Consider the following 17772-nt stretch of genomic DNA (forward strand, 5'->3'; position numbering starts at 1 on the left):
TCAATAAAATCTAATTATGCCAATACATTGCAAAATTTTTCATTTTGCCTTAGGTACAGGCAAAGTGAAAATAGCCTTTTGTTTAGGTTCTTCAGGCGCTACTTGTGTGGGCCCAAACAGTCACTATTGCTTTAGCAAATTGACTTCAGCCAAATTTAATAACAATTTTGTTCGTTGTTACTGATCAAACATTTCATTCACGTTGTAAAAATTCTTTCCAGATTTGGCTAAACAAAAGCATCTGCTCGTTCCCTAGATAAGTGCCTTTTCCATCCCCAGACTTTGTATTGTTCAGTTTCTTTGTTGATTCCCATATAATCATTTCCCCACATGTAACTGGCTGTAAGAAATATCATAGGTATCTGCCTGGTCAACTGCTTCTCAAAACTATAAACTTGTTGCTCATCTAAGTAGTTATTTTAGGCTACCAACATAGGTCTACAGCATGAAAACAGGCTGTTTGGCCCAACTTGCCCATACTGCCCAGTTTTCACAACTTAAGCTAGTCCCATTTGCCTGCATTTGCTATCTATCCCTCCAAAACTATCCCATCCATGTACCTGTCTAAATGTTTCTTAAATGACAAAATTGTACTTACCTTCACCACGACATCTGGAACCGCATTCCAGACACTCACTGTGTGAAAAATTGCCCCTCTTTGTATCTCTCCTCTCTCACCTTAAACCTATGTCCTCTAGTTTTTGATACCCCTACCATGCAGAAAAGCTGTCCACTATCTACCTTACCTATGCCTCTCATGATTTTATATACCTCTATAAGGTCACCCCTTAGTTTCTTATGCTCCAGGAACAAAGAGTCCTAGCCTATCCGACCTCTCCAGATAAAACAAACTTTCCACTCCAGTCAGCATCCTAGTAAATCTTTTCTGCATTCTTTCTAGTTTAATAATATCTTTTCTATAATAGGGTGATCTGAACTGCACGCAGTACTTCAAATGTGGCCTTACCAACATCTTGTACAGCTGCAACAAGACATCCCATCTCCTATACTTAATGCTCTAACAGATGAAAGCTGACATGCCGAAAGCCTTCTTCAAGGCCCTGTCTACATGTGACTCCATTTTCAAAGAGCTATGAACCTATATCCCTAGATCTCTTTGTTCTGTAACAGTCCCCATGGCCCTATCAGTGAAATGTATTGGCATTTTTCAACATGATGATTTTCCTCACATTCTCAATTTTTTTTTTCTCTCTCATTTCTTGATGCATGTGTTCCTTGCCAATTCTTCAATTGTATGATTAGGTTTCAGTCCTTTCATCCTAAATTTTAATTGATAAGATTCAGGGAAAAGCTCAAAAGCACTGAGTCATTACGTCTTACTAGCTTCCTAGTCTGCAGATTGTTCTTCTGACAAAGCCTTGTATAGATTCATACTTGTACCTATCAAAACACCCTCTAACATGAAAGCTCAGGCATATTTAGGCCACTTCAGCTTCCCAGCTATCTTTTCAAATGAGGAGAAATAACTTTCCACTACATCTTTTATAAATCTAGGCAATAAACCAATATTTCTGGTTGAATTAGATCCCTCATTAGAATCAGAATCATTCTCTTAGCTACTATGTCTTCTTTATGACTTTACTCTAACCTTTCCTCTGGCCAAGTCATGTTGTCTGACACACTCTCTCTCTCTTTCTTTGGGATTCAAGTTCTTTTAAAACCATTTCCCTTTCATTTTTCCCATCCTCTTTTGATTTACCTTTGTTGTTATTTCTCCTCACTGGTCAGTCCAAGCTTTTTTATTTCCAGTTCTCTTCTCTTTTTTTTCTCTAAACTTTCTATTGTTCTTTGTTTTTGTTTTCCTTCTCCTATCTTGCCATTTTTCTTTCTCTGCCATTTTCCTTCCAAATGAGTTTTTTGTTTTCATTTCTAATTGAATTTTAGCTCATTCAAGTTGTAATACTTGAAATTCAAATTTCTCTTTCTTTTCTAAATGGTGAGTAATCATTTTTCAAACATTACATCCTTATAAAATCCTGCCTTCACTTCTACATTCAATTTATCTTCTAATCATTTCAGTGTAGCCTTAAACAAGGATTTTAAATAATCCACTGTCATACTTTCTACTGTCAGAAAAGTCTCAGTCAAAACCATTCTGAAAGTCCTATCTGTGTAATATACTTCACAATAACACTACTTTTTTTTTAATATCCAGTACCTCCACATACTTGTTTTTTTTTAAGACTTGCTGATCCTTTTTAATTTCAATGGATTTCTATCATACCAAGAGTCCCCAATTTGTTATGATCCCAGTTGATGGCATTAATGGACCAATGTGGCTTGATATAGTGAATAAATATTCGATTTTCAATTTGTTTACCATGGTGGTCAACCTTGGAACATATTCACATGAGGTTGTCAATGCTCTTTTAACAAAAGAACATGGTCTTATTTAACAAAAGGAAATAAATAATGGTTATTTCCAAAAGACAATTTCAAAACGGACAATAGTCAAGAAGATAATTTATCACAAACAGCAAAAAGAAAAATTCAGTCCTTTCTTAACCAATATCTTTTACACACACTGAAGCCTAATGAGTTCTTTTTTTCCTATTTTCAAGTTAATTATTCTTACTCAATTGATGAGATCACAAGCATGTCTTTTTGGTGAGTTTCTGGATGTTCACCAGATGTGATTCCCTCCATCTCTCCCTGAGATGTACAGACATGCTCACTCACTGAATTATCTCTGACTTTGGCTACTTCAAGCCTGCCAAACAGCGCATCTGCTGGTAAGAATCTTTTCTTCTCAACTGAGCTTGTTCTGGCCTCTAACTTCTTTTACTGTAGATTGTGAAAGTTTAAATTCATAAAATCTTCAACAATTGTCTCATTAAGTGTCTTGCTGGTCATTCAACTTAAGTTGCATGTTTTTTGGAATCACAGTTTTGATCCAGTGTGAAAACAAAATGAGTTTCTGACAGTTTTGAAAAAATAACCTTCCCAGAAATACGGCTACAATCTCATTGAACTCCACTTTAAAATTCAAGTTTCCACAATAACAATATCACATAAACCTGCAACAAATCACAATGGTAGATTCTAAAGGGTATAGTCTTTGTCCATTGTTTACTAGCTCCATACTTTAATCCAAAGGTGGCCAATTTATTTAACATGCCAGGTGCATAATCCTACTTGTAGTTGTCAACTTGACAGCAGTATCAGTGAAAATAAGGTGGAAATCTGAATATCCAAAATGATCATGTTAGGGTCTGGTGAAGCATAGAATTTGGGGTGGCATGGTGTCTCAGTGGTTAGCACTGCTGCCTCACAGTACTAGCAACCTGGGTTCAATTCCACCCTCAGGCAAATGTCTGTGTGGAGTTTGAATGTTCTGCGTGGATTTCTTCCAGGTGCTCCAGGTTCTTCCCACAGTCCAAAAATGTGCAGGCTGGGTGGATTGGCCATGCTCAATTGCCCATAGTGGTAAGGAATGTGTAAATTAGGTGAGTTACAGGGGAATGGGTCTGGGTGGAATGCTTTAAGAGTCAGTGTGGACTTGTTGGCCTGAAGGGCCTGTTTCCACATTGTAGGGATTCTATCAGAATGTTACAAATCTCAAAATTGACCTTCACCAACACATTTCCAGCTTTTTTGAGGTAAGACCAGGCACTCAGGAAACAGGATGTCTGATTAGTTACTATTATGAGGTAGAGAGGCTTACATCTAATTTCTGATACAAGTTTAGTCCTGGCCCGTTAGGTTTCACAGGCTTCGGGATACTCAGCAGCTCCATGGAGCATTAGGTGTCGCGATCCGCCTTTACTGCAGTGCTAGAGGGTCAAGAAACTCCTTCCTTAGCATGGAAACACCACTCCCATCCAAATGCTCCACGCCCTGATGGATAATTAGATCCCAACTGCAGTGATTGTATCTGGACCGCATGGAATATGAGTTGCCTGATTGGGGCTGTTAATCTGCTCCAATCAGGGAGCCCTGGCTGACATAAAAGGATGAATGCCAGGGATATAGTGACCCTGAATGCCTAACTCAGTGAGAGGTAGTGTTATTGTCAAAGGCTATGCATTTGTGAACAAAGGATGATTGGTGATGGATGTCAGCATCTTAAGCATTATTTCACCAATCAGGGATTGGAATGTCATTGAGATTGCATATACTCCAACCTACCCATTTCTATGGGAAACTGAATCTACAATCAGTATTCTTAGTTTCTGGCTCCTGACCTGCATCCACAGCTTATTCCAGAGTGTTGTCTACCCCACATGGAGTTAAGACTGTCAAATAGTCCAATGGACTATAAATAAAATTTGTTGTACAGCTAATATTTCACAGTATATAGTTGAAATTCCCCCCACCCCCCTCCCTTCCCACTGGCTTGGAAATACCACTGCTATTAAAATCAGGTCTGGCCATTCTGTTCAGTGAATATTTACATTTGTACAGAGACATAGCACTCAAAGTAGGGCCCAAATAATGTCACCAACCCTTGGGCCCGTTTACATTTGGTGCTGTTGTACTGGAAGTGAGGCTAGTCACTGCACAATTCGCAGCTTGCCCTTCTGTTGTCTGGCTACCAGTCACAGTCAAATGCTGGGAATAACAAAGTACACATCCACACTTACTCAGGAGAGGTGTCTGCTTACAGGAGACAACACATTTCTAATCTTGCTGAGAACTCAGTCTATGCCAATGTTCTTTAGTACTTTGAAAGAAATACAAGTATCTGCTATCTGAAACATTAAGGTTGATGCTGCTTCCACTGACATAAGTGTCTAGGGGATCCAATTAATGCCTTAAGCAATTTTCAACCTGACTTTACATCATAGTTATATGCTATATGGCACAAGATGACAGGAGAATTACTGATGAGACAGACTGTTCATCCCATCTTATTGCATTCAGGAAGAATCACTCTACCTCCTGTATTGCAGCATCTAACTGGCTTTTAAATGGCTGGAAGGATTTTCCCTCTGCCACCGTAATCAAGTGCTCATTTTACAATGTGTGAAGAAAATTTGTGCATCATTCTTGGCCCTCACTTTACTGATTGGGATTAGTGTTTGTTCTACTGTTGTCATGTCTTGCTTATCTATGTTTTTGACTTACTCACACAGTTTACTCTTTTGTACAGAAAGGATACCTTTCTCAAAGGGTGAGAAGCTAAATTCCTCTAATAACTCAAACCTCTGATATTTTTTACTGAATATCAGTCATACAGCTCATCTCTGCACTGTGTCTGATACCCATATGTATCCCTTTTGTATTGGTGACCAGAACTCAACACAGTATATGAGGTATATTCTGAACAAAGTACCAGATAATTTGATAATGACTTTCTCTAATTCGTACCCCACAGTTTTGGTTGTATGGTTCAATTATCTCAACCACATGGATTCCTTAGGGTAATGTTCCCAGCCCAACCATCTTCAGCTGCATCTTCATCGTCATCAATGACTTTCTCTCCATTATAAGCTTAGAAATGGGATGCGGTCTAATGATTACAAAGTGTTCAATAATATTCGTGACTCCATAAATCTGAAGCCATCCTGCACAACATTCAGGTGTGGGCTGATGGGTGGCAATAATATTCATAATGCAAGTCCTAGGCAATGACCATCAAGAGAGAATCCAATCATTGGTCCTTTACATAAAAATGTCATTGCTATCAGTGAATCCTCCATTATCAACATGCCAGAGATTACGATTGATCAGAACCTGAACTGGACAAGCCATATAATACGGTGGGCGCAGGAGCAGGTTGGAGATTGTGAATTCTGCAGGGAGTAATACAACACCTGACTCATCAAAGCATGCCCACCATCTACAAGGCACAAGTCAGGACTATGTTGGAAGTCTTTCTACTTTGCTAGATGTTTGCAGTTTCAACAACATTCAAGATGCATAACACCATCCAGGACATGCAGACCACTTGGTTGACAACCCATCTAATACCTTCAGCATTCACTCCCACCACATCAAAGCATAGTGTCAATTATGTGTGTCAGCTGGAGATGCACTGCAACAACTCACAAAGGCTTTAAAAGTACTTTCCAAACCCGCAACTGGACAAAGGCACAAGATAGATGGCAATGCCACCTCTTGTAAGTTCACCTCGAAGCCATGTATCATCCCAATTTGCAATTGCCTCACTGTACCTTCCCTCTCATTGACTCAAAATCCTGGAACTTCCTCCTTATCAGCCCTATCAGTCCATCTACATCACATGGATTTCAGTGGTTCAATAAAACAGCTCTCTACCAACCTCTCAAGGATAGTTAGAGATGCCTAAGGTTTTGGAGGGTTTAGTTAGGGATGGGCAGTAAATACTGTCCTGGCTAATGATGGCCAAGTCCTATAATTTAGTACAAAACAAAATTGGCTTTATTATTTGTTTCTCTGCATTGGTTAAACACACTGAGCATTATACATATAAACATCAGAGATAGTAAGAACTGCCGATGCTGGAATCAGGGATAACACAGTGTGGAGCTGGAGGAACACAGCAGGCCAGGCAGCATCAGAGGAGTAGGAAAGTTGACGTTTCAGGCCGGGACCCTTCTTCAGAAATACATATAAACATTCTAGGCTCCTTCCAACTTCATCTGTCCCTATTTTAACACATTTCATAAATAACAATAAGCTATTACAGTTACATGCAAACCACGAAAATTATCAAGCTATGAATGAAGCTATGTCATAGGACTGTAGATCAGATCAAACTCTGTAATCCTGACACTTCCAGTCATGAATGGAAGTGAGTAATTAAATAGCCAATGGAGGAAGATGCTGCATGTAAAACTCAATCCTCAATGATAGTGTATCTCATCATGTGAATACAATAGACATGGCTAAAACATTTACAAACATCTTCAGCCAGAAGTGCTGACTGACAATTATTCTTGTTTCCCTACACAAGTCCCCATCTTCAGAAATACCAGTGTACTACACATAACCCCACAACACATCCAATTTTTTTGGTTGCAATAAAGGCTATGGCCATAGTGTTAAGGATCTGTTGTTTGTGATTAGCCAAAGTGCTAGTTAAGCTAAGTCAACATAACTATAATAATCACACTTACATCAATATGGAAAACTGTTCAAGTCAATCTAGTTTTCAGAAACAGTACAAATTCAACTCAGCCAATTTCACCCACTTCCCTGACTTTCCAAAACCCCATCATCACTATTGGCTTATTGCAATCATTGACAAAGGGATGGAAGATGTTGCTAACAGAGTTAAGTACAGCACGTTGGGATATTCCCCTCTATGGGGAAGCTCCACAGATACTCAAGGAAAGGTTGGTATCTCATCCACTGACTTAAGCCTCCAGTCCCTCTGTCACCATGACTTCAGTGTGCTCTATCTGCAGGGTGCACTGTGGTTAGTTGACGAGTTTTCTTCACAGAACCTCCCAAACCCATTATGTTCACCATCTAGAATGATAAGGCCTTCAAGTTTATCGAGGTGCGATTCCCTCTGAATTCCTCTGCAGGTCACACCCCATACAAGTTTGAATAGAGAGGAAAATGTCTATTTTACAAGGTGGGAAATATGAATGCTCTGCCAGCAATGGGTGTACAGATTGAATATTTGTTATCCTGATATTATTTTATCTCCAACCTTTCAGCTTGGTTCTCCAATGAGAACATGAAACTGGTGAACTAATCAGATGAAAGAAATTGGAGTTATCTATATTAAAGGATGAGATTTGTGAGGGCCAATGCCCTCATTTGGAACTAAAATTGGTTCTTTCCTTATGTTTCACGGTACCTATAGCAAACAAAATTTTAGTATTTTGCCTCTTTTATTCTGCTCTTTTTCTGCCTCTTAGTTATTTTATCCAGTTCAATCATGCCCATTTTTATTTTTCTTTGTTTTGCCATGTTCCTTGTTTCTGTTTCACTCCAGTTACTTCCTAATCATCAGTTTTATTGTGCACGTCCTCCTGTGATTTTCTGCTACCGTGCCTGCAAATTGCAAATCTCGGGTCAGCTCATCTGCTCAAGTCCGAGCCGGACATTTGCTGCCATTGCAAGTTCCTGCTTGTGTTGGTTTCTGTCCCTGTTTGAGAGTGTACTTTAAAGATATGAAAAGTTTGACTGCTTACCTTTCGTCAAGTTGAACATAATTGAGGCTCACTAAAAACCATTGCATTTGATTGAGAAGTTTAGAGACAATCCTTCACTAAATGCATAAATTGAGCCTGTTGGTAGGATGATGTACAGCCAGTCAGGCTGCTTTTAAAGTATCCATTAAAGAATTCACTGTTGGCTTAGTCAGAGTAATAGCACACATTGGCCTAACTAATATTTTTAAATAGCCTCAATTGATGGCCTGTTGGCTAAAGAACTGGATTCTTAGTCACAGAATGAGGATGACTGCATCAATCATTAGACATTTGGCTGGTCCTAAAGATTAGTTATTCGTTACAAACAGATTCTTCAACTCACTGAGCAATCCCTGATTGTGAAGGTAACACACATATCCGTTGGAGAAATTGAGATGAGTTAGACACTAAATAAGCTGCACCCAAATGGGTGAGCCTATCAGTTAAGTAGGACAAATTATGTCACTGGGTAGATTCTAAGAGATACTACGTTATCCTTGACCAGAGTTACCTTCAACCAAACCCAACATCATGATTTTGGGAGATAAAATAGGAGGCTGAGGATGACCTGAGAGAGGTTTAAAAAATCATGAGGGGCATGGATAGGATGAATAGCCAGGTCTTTTTCCCAGGATAGAGGAGTTCCAAACTAGAGACCATAGGTTCAAGGTGAGAGGCAAAAGATTTAAAAGGGTCTTGAGGGACAACGTTTTCATGCAGAGGGTGGTGCGTGAATGGAACTTGCTGCCAGAGGAGGTGGCAAATGTGGTTACAATTATAACATTTAAAAGGCACATGGATGAGGACATGAATAGGAAGAGTTTAGAGTGATATGGGCCAAATGCTGGCAAATGGGATTCTATCAGTTTAGGATATCTGGTCGGCACAGGTGAGTTGGGCCGAACGGTCTGTTTCTGTGCTGTATCATTCTGTGTCTCTATGATTTCTATTGAGGATATTTTGGCCCTTGAGTTTCGTTTTGGGATCCGAGTGTTTGAACACATTCATAGAATCATAGAACTTGATGTTGAAGGAGAGCACTTGCCCATCATTTCTGTGTCAGCCAATACATAAGTATTCAGCAGAATCTCACTTTCCAGCTTTTATTATGTAACCCCATCAGTTACAGCACTTAAGGTGCACATCCAAGTGCTTTTTAAATGTGAAGAGGTTTTCTGCCTCAACTATTCCTTGAAAGAAAGTTTTCCTTTAACTTTGAGTTAAAAATATTCTCTTTAGCTCTCCTCTAATCCTTTTACCAAACACTTTAAATTTATCCCACCCCCCCCCGCTGGTTATTTGCATCTCTGCAAAAGGGAATGAGTCCTTCCTATTCATTCCATCTAGGCTTCTCATAAGTTTCTAAAATCCAATTAAATCTTTTCTGTTCCAAATAAAGCAACCGCAGCCTTTTCTCTGATCTAAAATATTCCAATATAGACCACATCCTCATAAACTTCCTCTGTGCCCCTTCACTGCGAGTAGATTCTTCCTGGATTGCTATAATCAGAACTGAAACACAATGTCTAGCTGTGTCCTATCTAGCATATTAGACAAGAATGCTACCATCACATTCTTGTTCTTATATCCCATGCTTTCGTAATTCAAGAAAAGTATTCTGTCAATCATCTCCACTAACTTATCTACCTGTGGAGTAAGGCGATTAATGTTCATCAGTCAGTGATAAAACTAATGATGGAATTAAGCAATTGTGTCTGCAAAGAAGACTGCGGGAGAAGCAACGCTATGTATTTCGAGAGATATAGTTCTCGGCTAAGGCAATGTATATAATGTAAATAATGAGTAACACTACCATTCCAATGCCCAGATTACAGACAGAATAGAGCAGAAAAGCATTACCAACTGAATCAGTACCAAAGGGACTGGGACAAACCAAGCCAAATACAGATTGGACCATGGTAGCAGAATTTCTTTCTGCAGTCATCCTTATCCATTATCTTCAATTACCTATGGACTTGCAGTTTAAGGACTCCTATACTTCTCTGATTTTTAACAGTTATTTTGTATTCCCCTACCTTGCTTGCTCAGCCCAATTACATTACCTCACCTTTCTCCAGTCTGGATTGCATTTACCATTCCTTTGTTTAACTGTTCGTCCATATTTTACTACAGTCTGCTGCAGTCTTTCTCACTATCAACCACATGGCCAATTCTCATTTGATTTGCAAACATTTTCATCTTACATCCCTACATTTAAGACAAAATAATTTATATGTAACATGAACAGCAAGGGACTCAGTAATGAACCCTTTGGAACACCAAAGAAAGAGTTTTCTAGTCACAAAATCATCCTGCAATCACTAACCTTTTCTTCAAATCCGTGAGTCTCTTATTTAAAATTCCTCTCCCTACTATTTTGAGAATGTGTTAACCTTTAAAAACAAAATAGCCAGGACCCCTGCTTGGTTTTACTCATTTGTTGGATGAGGGTGTCACTAGCTGACCAGCATTTATTGTCCATCCCTAGTTCCCCTTGAGAAGGTGGTGGTGAGCTGCCTTCTTGAACCACTGCAGTCCACCTGCTGTAGGTTGACCCACAATGCCATTACGGAGGGAATTCCAGGATTTTGACCCAGCGACAGTGAAGGAACAGCGATATAATTCCATGTCAGGATGGTGAGTGGCTTGGAGGGGAACTTGAAGGTGGTATTGTTCCCATATATCCTTTACCCTTGTCCTTCTGGATGGAAGTGGTCATTTGTTGGAAGATGCTGTTTGAGGATCTTTGGTGAAATTTCACTGAAATAACAAAGAAAGAAACTGAAAGATGACTATATCTGTATCCTATAATATCAGTTCTGAATCTTAGTGTCCTTTTGAAGGACCGAGAGTAGCGGTGTGCTTAATCACTTGACTGTGTTCACGTTTGCTTTCTTATTGCCCACCATTGGATATGATTTGGATTTTCAGCCTTGAGCTGAGCTCCATCCAAGTAGTTTTAACTTTGAATCCGAGATCTAGTTGATTTTTAAATAAGTATGTCTCTGATTTTTTATGCACATTTGATCAGTTCTCACCAAAGCCAGTAGATGGGGCACTTTACAAGGATGGGAAAAGGAGGCAGTGGGTCATAAAACAGTGAAGAGAGCTGACTGATGGTGTAAGAGCTGCAGGGGTGGTGTCTGGGGGCTGTCAGGCATTGGGAAGGGAGGAAGTTAGAAGAAAGTTCATCCAACAGCTGATTTTTACAAGCGATTAAGCAAGAGTGGGGAGTGCTTCATTCTGACAGTTCTGAATGGCAGATTTAAATGTTGTTAAATATATTACTGCAAAGGAAAAGGTCAAATAGTGAACAGCATCTTCCTCAACGAATTTCAAAATGCACTGGATTCAAATTGGAGCCTAGCACTGACATCTGATTGTCTGGTTTTGTGAGTTGCCAGTCTGTGATTTAATGACGTCTTATTGTGCTATGCATAAACAAACACAAACAGATTAACGTCTGCAATGCACAAACAGACTTGCAGATTCAATTATGCAAAACAGCAGCTGAATACCACGCAAAGAGTCCTCAATTAAAACAGCTTGGGAGAGATAAATAGCATACTATTTCTCTACGCCAGCTTCCATTGCGTAACCATTTCTGGTAGAATCAAATTGGCAATACGTGGGCCCGTTTCCATTGTGCTCTCTTTAGATTTGGTCAGAAAGGTTGCATATGCTTGAGATGTGTTTGTGCACACTCATATGTATGACATTCCCATGCTGCCTATGGACCTGTCCCCATTTCAAAAACTGGTCCTTAGAGGGCAGCAGTGTGACAGAAAAATAGAGGAACTTGGATCATATCTTGTCACAGTTGCAAGATATTTTGAAGCATGTAGAGCCATTTAATTGCACCTTTTGCATGGTACCACAAGCAGCAGATGAGACAGAAAACCAGCTAATCCATTTTTGATGATCTCGGTTGAGGAAGAAACATTAATCAGCATGTTGAAACAACTCCCCGATTCCTTATCAAATAGTTTCACGCTATCCATTACATCCGATCAGATTGGCAGAGTGGGCTGCAGCAGTTTCATACACCACTCAAAGCAGCACCTCTACCATTTCAGAATTTCACTGACCTTTAGTGTTTGATTTTTGAAGAAGACTGAAACTGTCAACATTCTGACTCAGAGGAAAGAGAGTAACTGAGTGAGCCAAGTCACTCCCACAAAAATGAAATGCTGATTGATATGGGGGGCTGGAGGAGAATAAAATCACTGACCTGTCAAGTATTACTGATGACAATGATATCCCTTTGTCTCCAATATCACGCTGATTCTCAGCCTGGCTAGTGGGAACAGAAATAGACAGGTTTTTGACAAGTAAGGGGATCAAGGGTTATGGAGTGAAGACAGGAGAATGGGGTTGAGAAACGTATCAGCCATGATCAAATGGCAGAGTGGACCTGATTTCATGGGTAAGATTTTGGAGTCCATTGCAAAGGATGAGATTTCTGAATACTGAGAAGTGTATGTTAAAGTAGGGCAAAGTCAGAATGGTTTCATCAAGGGGAGGTCATGCCTGACAAATCTGCTAGGATTCTTTGAGGAAGTAACGAGCAGGGTAGACCATGGAGAGCCAATGGATGTTATCTCCCTGGACTTCAAGAAGGCATTTGATAAGATGCCACACAGGAGGCTGCTGAATAAGATAAGGATTCAAGGTGTTAGAGGCAATGTGCTAGCATGGATAGAGGATTGGCTGTCTGGCAGAAAGCAGAGAGTGGGGATAAAGGGGTCTTTCTCAGGATGGCAGCCAGTGACAAGTGGTGTTCGGCAAGGGTCAGTGTTGGGACCACAACTGTTCACTTTGTACATTAATGATCTAGGTGAAAGAACTGTGGGCATTCTGGCTAAGTTTGCATATGATACAAAGATAGGTAGAGGGAAAGATAGTATTGAGGAGGTGGTGAGGCTGCAGAAGGATTTGGACAGGTTAGAGAGTGGGCAAAGAAGTGGCAGATGGAGTACAACGTGGGAAAATGTGAGGTCATGCACTTTGGTAAGAAGAATAAAAGCATGGACTATTTTCTAAACGGGCAGAAAATTGAGAGGCCTGAAGTGCAAAGAGACTTGGGAGTTCTAGTCCAGGATTCTCTGAAGTAGTCAGTAGTCAGGAAGGCAAATGCAATGTTGGCATTTATTTTGAGAGGACTTGAATATAAAAGCAGGGATGTATTACTGAGGCTTTATAAGGCTCTGGTCAGGCCACATTTGGAGTATTGTGTGCAGTTTTGGGCCCCATATCTCAGGAAGGATGTACTGGCCCTGGAGCGGGTTCAGAGGAGGTTCACGAGAATGGTCCTAGGAATGAAAAGCTTAACATATGAGGAACGTTTGAGGGCTCTGGGACTATACTTGTTGGAGTTTAGAAGGATGAGGGGGGATCTAATTGAAACTTTCAGAATACTGAATGGCCTGGACAAAGTGGATGTTGGGAAGAAGCTTCCATTGGTAGGAGAGTCTAGGACCCGAGGGCACAGTCTTAGAGCAAAGGGAAGACCTTTTAGAATGGAGATACGGAGAAACTTCTTCAGCCAGAGAGTGGTGAATCTATGGAATTCACTGCCACAGAAGGCTGTGGAGGCCAGGTCATTGAGTTTATTTAAGACTGAGATAGATAGGTTATCAAGGGGATCAAGTGTTACGGGGAGAAAGCAGGAGAATGGGGTGAGGAACTTATCAGCCATGATTGAATGGCGGAGCAGACTTGATGGGCTGAATGGCCTAATTTCTGTTCCTATGTCTTATGGTCTCATGGTCTTATGGTCAAATGGCCTAATTCTGCTCCTGTATCTTATGGTCTTGTGTTCTAAGATATTTACTGAATTGCAAGGCACTTGCATATTCCATGGTGTTAGCTCGAATTTCAGCGTGACTTCTGTGTTACAGATTATTTCCGATCATTGTTTTATTCTGATGACTGTGTTGGAGTATTGGAAAATTGTTGAGCCTGTGCCATACAAAGAGTGTGTTCAGTCCAATTGGATGGGCTAGCAATCTTGCTGCTTACCTAAAGCCATTCATTGATATCATTGTGTCATGACTACATTGTGCCACAAAGAGCCAAAAGCCAACTTAGCTCACTGTGTTTACTGGACTACAGGGGAAAGTTCTTATTCCAAAAGTAGATTGTGAAATGGTGAAATAAATGACCTGTGCTACCCTAAGCTGTACATATAAAGTGTCAATTCACCACTGCAAACAATTTTCAGTGTTGTGTTAAGGCTATTTAGCACATAATGTAAATGGTGGCTTTGAAAACTGGATGGCCCATAATGAATATTAAGTAATCTCAACAAAGTAAGCAGTTGTACAAGAATAAGTCAATTTTATAACCCCATTTTGTTTTCTCAATGTGGACAAGCAAATCCATGAAAATGTTATATCTTCTAAACCGACTGGATTTGTTTGCTTTCAGGTAATGCACACTGATGCTGAAATTACAATGCTGTTAAAAAAAATCTACTCAAACTGCAGATAAAGCTTTATTATAGCAAAATGAACCCGATAAAACTAAAATATAAACTTAAGCTGTGGTTTTAAGTGAAAATACTTGAGCTTTGCTTCCTGTGCTATTTTCCTTTATTTTTTCTCCCCAATCTCTCTTACTACCGATCCTCAAATTAAATTTCTGTCGTATTTAAGTTGGTCTAGATTTCTGAGGTTGGTTTTAAAAGAGAAAAAGATGTGTTCATCTCTCTTATCTGCAAACGTTCCAGCTGCCATTTTGGAAGTGGGAGTAAGGGGCTGAATTTTCACTAATTGAAAATTAATTCATCCACTGGTAATAGAATTCAGACACAATGTAATTCATCTCCATGTCTCCTTGTGGCTTAACAAACCTGTGGCTTGATGACCATTTCTAAGCAGTGAGTGGGCTAAAGTCTTTGATGTGTTCCAGGATTGAAGGAAGAAGTTTCTGGAAAATAACCTTTCTTTCTGCGTTACTTTTTTCTGCAGCCTATCAGCGAGTAGCATATTTACATTACAGCTTCTACCCTGAGACTGGTAAGTAGAGCTCAGATTTCAGCTATTCAGTGCCCTTTTCACATTACTTGGCGTCTGCATGACTTGAACCCTTAATTATCCTGCCCAGTAGAGAGCTATGTGGGTTAATGGATGCATATGTGTGCTGAGCTCTCCCTCAACATTTCAAAATGCAAGCTTTTTCCAAAGTGCAGGTGAGTAGAGTCCCTGCTTTGTGAACATTTAAAGTCAGATCAGACCAGTTAAAATGGAAAGATGCTGGGAAGGCATTCCTACTGAGGACTTTTTAAATCAAGTTTTGCAGTTTCAAGGAAGAGCCATACTGTTTCTTCCTCCACAGGTGCTGCCAGACGTGCAGAGTTTCTCCAGCACCTTGTTTTGCTTAAATTTGGCACTATGCTTGACCTTTACTCTATGGAATGTTAACCCCAAGTGGAATGAGACTCCAGAGACATTACTGTATCTTGCTCTGAGGTCAGGCTAAGCCCTAACTCTGGATCAATGAAATAAGTGCAGCATTACAGGAGAGTGAAAAGCAGACTACACCAAAGTAAAACTTCATTCCACCAGAAGTCGCTCCAGATTTGAGAAATTCATGCCGACTCTCTTTCATCCTTCATAACATGACCTCTGCAAACATGTTGGGAGGTTGCAAGAGTTTGCAACATGAACAAATCAAGAGCAAGGTGTCTGCCTCACAGTTTCAACCCCGTAGTCAAAAGTTTGTTGATTTCAGGTCCCCGATAAATTGTTTTGTCATTAACTTGGTAATAATAGCATGCTTCAATTAGGTAATTCAATAGCTCATGTGTGAAATTACTTTGAATTGAAATTAAATAGGTGACAATTGAGAAGGACGAGTAGTGCAATGGGCAACACATCTAATTTCGGATTGGAAGATTATAGGTTCGACTCCTGTCTGGCTCGATTGAATCTAGACTTCTAAAGTGCTTGTGTTTCTGAAAATATGAACCACTTGACAGCCCTCTTGTGGTGCAGTGCTAGTGTTCCTATCTCTGGACCAAGAGGCCCAGGTTCAAGTCCCACCTGCTCCAGAGGTATGTAATAACATCTCTGAACAGATTGATTAGAAAAATAAGTTAATTAAATATGAATAGGTGATCATTCACACACACAAAAAAATGATCCTTTGTGTTAATAGAGCAAAATCTTCCTGGAAATTACTAGCTACTTGGCACATGTGCTTTTTTAGTTCAAAAATTAATGATCCACTTATTAGTAGCATTGGATGTTGCGATTTTTTTTAACAGAATAAAGTGCACCATTCCTATAAGAAGTGAGGGCAACACTGCTTCTCAAAGAGACTTCAGATATTGAAATTTGTTTTCATTGGGAGCAAAGAAATTAAGCAAGCATTTCATTGTGAAGTTTTTGATATGTGAACAGGGAAAACTAGAAATTAAGACCTGTTTTATATCTGCAGTCTAGTCAAGACTAAGGAACCAAGGACTCATGTCACCTCCCTCTCTGGCCACTGGAAGAAATTCAGGCATCTTCACTCATTACCCGTTACGTAAGTGGTCTCAATGTCAAAGGAAAGTCCAGCCTTTTGTCTTTTCAGCAAAGCAGTTCCAAGATCAAAGTTTCTAACCTTGAATTCACTGGATGAGTTGTCACTGAAATGGTATCATTACATCAAAATGATCAATATGAGGGTGAAGAGGGATGATAAGAGAAACTCCTTATGGTAGAAAATTATATAATATGAAATTGCCTATTGCAAAGATTAGTTGATGCATAGACCATTACACTTTGAAAGGGAAAGAGTAGTTTATTAACTGAACTGAGGAAAATACAGGATTATGAAGATAGGTTTTTGTTTTGGTTCATTACTGGAAAACAAAAGTAATGTGCACACAAGAATTTTCTTTCCTACTAAACTTCTACATCTTTTCTGTATATTGTCAATGCCTTAAAAACTACACAAAATCATGAACATTATCTTCAATGGGTCTGGTGAAGCCTGATAGAGAAAAGATGCAGGCGATTTGTGTCATCAATAGCCACTGATGAGGTGCTGGAAGACTGGACTTTGCCTAACATCGTGCCACTATTTAAGAAAGGTGGTAAGGAAAAGCCAGGGAACTATAGACCGGTGAACCTGACATCAGTGGTGGGCAAGTCGTTGGAGGGAATCCTGAGGGACAGGATTTATATGTATTTGGAAAAGCAAGGACTGATTTGGGATAGTCAACCTGGCTTTGTGTGTGTGAAATCCTATCTTACTAACTTGATTGAGTTTTTTGAAGAAGCAGCAAAGAGAATTGATGAGGTCAAAGCAGTGGACATGATCCATATGAACTTCAGTAAGGTGTTTGACAAGGTTCCTCATGGTAGACTTGTCAGCAAGGTTAGATCATACAGAGTAGAGAGAGAACTAGATATTTGGATACAGAACTGGCTCAAAGGGAGGAGACTGAGGTGGTGGTGGAGGGTTGCTATTCAGTCTGGAGGCCCATGGCCAGCAGTGTGCCACAAGGATTGGAGCTGGGTCCACTGTTTTTTGTCACTTATATAACTGATTTGGATGTGAACACAGGAGGTATGCTTAATAGATTTGCTGATGACACTAGAATTGGAGGTGTAGTGGACAGTGAAGCAGGTTACCTCAGAGTACAAGACAACAAGGTGCAGAGCTAGATGAACACAGCAGGCCAAGCAGC

The sequence above is a fragment of the Rhincodon typus genome, chromosome 28 (assembly GCF_021869965.1).
Source record: "Rhincodon typus isolate 14 chromosome 28, sRhiTyp1.1, whole genome shotgun sequence".
Taxonomy (NCBI): domain Eukaryota; kingdom Metazoa; phylum Chordata; class Chondrichthyes; order Orectolobiformes; family Rhincodontidae; genus Rhincodon; species Rhincodon typus.